General features: G+C 57.8%; 1 non-coding gene across 1 annotated transcript in view; it reads right to left on the bottom strand.

Moving 5' to 3' along the window:
- Positions 1-671, bottom strand: part of LOC124771404 — a 1,901-nt gene extending 1,230 nt beyond the window's left edge. Inside the window, exon 1 of the ribosomal RNA XR_007013415.1 lies at positions 1-671. This exon is cut by the window's left edge and continues 1,230 nt beyond it. This is a non-coding gene — a ribosomal RNA (small subunit ribosomal RNA).
- Between the last annotated feature and the right edge of the window lie 1,829 nt (positions 672-2,500).

Below are 2,500 nucleotides of genomic sequence, written 5' to 3'. Positions count from 1 at the left end.
CAACAGCGTGGGACACAAATCCAACTACGAGCTTTTTAACCGCAACAACTTTAATATACGCTATTGGAGCTGGAATTACCGCGGCTGCTGGCACCAGACTTGCCCTCCAATAGATACTCGTTAAAGGATTTAAAGTGTACTCATTCCGATTACGGGGCCTCGATGAGTCCCGTATCGTTATTTTTCGTCACTACCTCCCCGTGCCGGAGTGGGTAATTTGCGCGCCTGCTGCCTTCCTTGGATGTGGTAGCCGTTTCTCAGGCTCCCTCTCCGGAATCGAACCCTGATTCCCCGTTACCCGTTACAACCATGGTAGGCGCAGAACCTACCATCGACAGTTGATAAGGCAGACATTTGAAAGATGCGTCGCCGGTACGAGGACCGTGCGATCAGCCCAAAGTTATTCAGAGTCACCAAGGCAAACGGACCGGACGAGCCGACCGATTGGTTTTGATCTAATAAAAGCGTCCCTTCCATCTCTGGTCGGGACTCTGTTTGCATGTATTAGCTCTAGAATTACCACAGTTATCCAAGTAACGTGGGTACGATCTAAGGAACCATAACTGATTTAATGAGCCATTCGCGGTTTCACCTTAATGCGGCTTGTACTGAGACATGCATGGCTTAATCTTTGAGACAAGCATATGACTACTGGCAGGATCAACCAGGGAGCTGCGCCAACTAGAGCTGAGCAGCCGGCCGCCCGGGAGTGTGTCCCGGGGGCCCGCGCGAACACGCAAGCGTCCGCTCAATCATTCTGCAAACAGGAGGAGGCTGAGCTCCCCTGCACAATACACCTCGAAACCCTCTCAGGTCCCGGCGGCGCGCAGCGCCGTCCCAAGTACTTGGTCGGGTTCGAGAGAGGCGCAATCGCCCGGAGTTAGGCGAGTAGACGCTTTCGGTGCGACCACCCGTGCTCCAACTGAGCTTGCCGCTGCCGACAGAGGCCCGGGAGCGTGCTGTCGTGGCATTGCCGGCGGGAGACAACACGCGCCACCTACGGTGACCGGCAGCTCCAACGCCAGCGCCACAGAAGGACAAAAGCCCCACTTGGGTGCCGAAGCGAACTCTCCCAGCACAGCGCACGCGCCAACACATCCGCACAGCTGCGATACAAACCACCAGCGAGAACCGCTGGGGCGACCGAGCAGCAGACGGCGTCGCGGCGCCGAGCGCCGGGCGGCGGCGCATCTCAACGCACACAGTCCTCAATCGGACCAGCACACTGAAGATGTCCACCGCGCTTCGCACCGGGCCCGCGAGGACCTACTTTGGCCGCACGGCGCCGCGCGCAGGGTGCGCCGGCGCGCAGCTGCGACGCCTGCCGCGTCCGTCGGCCGGCGCGCCTGCCACTGGCCGCCCCCACCAGCCGGCTGTAGCGCGTGCGCCCACGCACCGCGCGGCCAGCACGCCGGGAGGCGCCCCCTCACCGGCCGGGGACGGTCCCACCCAGCCACCACCGCGTATCGCTTCACACCCAGATGCCGTTCAGTTTCATCGGCATGGTGGGTATCGCTGGAACAACCGGTTAGTACCTCAACCTATCGTCGCCATCACCGATTCACCCCTAGCGAGAACAACCGCACCACAACGGGTTACCATTTCTTCATTTGCGTAACTTCACCAGAAAACGTAGGCGTCCATCGCCATTAGCAACTTCAACGATTATTGCATGCCTGTGTCAGGTGTCACGCACACTACGTCTGCCCACATACACGCAACAAAATGTGCACGCCTAGACAATACGTGGAAGGTGGCCCCCGTACGTATGCGATGTCCATTGCTCGAACGACTGTCAACCGGCCTCTGTAGCATGTCGCAGATATGGAACGCGGTGCACCATGCTATCACGGTGTTTGAGGAGAGACGACTAGGTCCGAATACATCAACACACAGCTCATGCTGATCGCCATCCACGGCGTCGTTCCTCCCACACGTCTCTATGGCGTACCACACTGCAATCCAGCTCTCATAGGGAGACGACACGTAGCTGCGTGCACAATATTTGCACTGTATGGTCCGCCGTTTTTGGGCGCAGTCGTTGTACGGTCACACATGTGCCACGATGTATCATTCAGTACATAAGGACGAATGTGCAGTACAGATTGTGGTTCACGCGTACGACATCAGCGGACAGTTGACACAGGCCGCACCACAACGTAGCCTGCGTACGTCGCATGCGAAGGGCATTGAACATGCAAACTTGTCACCAACCAGCTTGCGAAGGCAGGGGCAAGGTGGGGACGTGGGGACGTGGGGAGGGGTGGGGGGGGGGGGGGCGGCATGTACGTCCTGCTGCCATCCACATTACAGTGTACAGCAGGAGCATGTGGAAAGTCAGCAAGACTTGCAAGGTGTTTAACATGAAGCGATACACAGGGGAGCGGGCAGTGCGAGTAGCGAACTATATTGCGAGGGTTGCGGGTGGGCAACACTACACTAATTGAACGAGTCGTATAACAATTACAGAGCAGGTTTAGGCGACAACGTGGGTTACGTT

This window comes from Schistocerca piceifrons, unplaced genomic scaffold (assembly GCF_021461385.2).
Source record: "Schistocerca piceifrons isolate TAMUIC-IGC-003096 unplaced genomic scaffold, iqSchPice1.1 HiC_scaffold_936, whole genome shotgun sequence".
NCBI classification, from domain to species: Eukaryota; Metazoa; Arthropoda; class Insecta; order Orthoptera; family Acrididae; genus Schistocerca; species Schistocerca piceifrons.
This window is presented reverse-complemented; position numbering and strand designations above follow the sequence as displayed.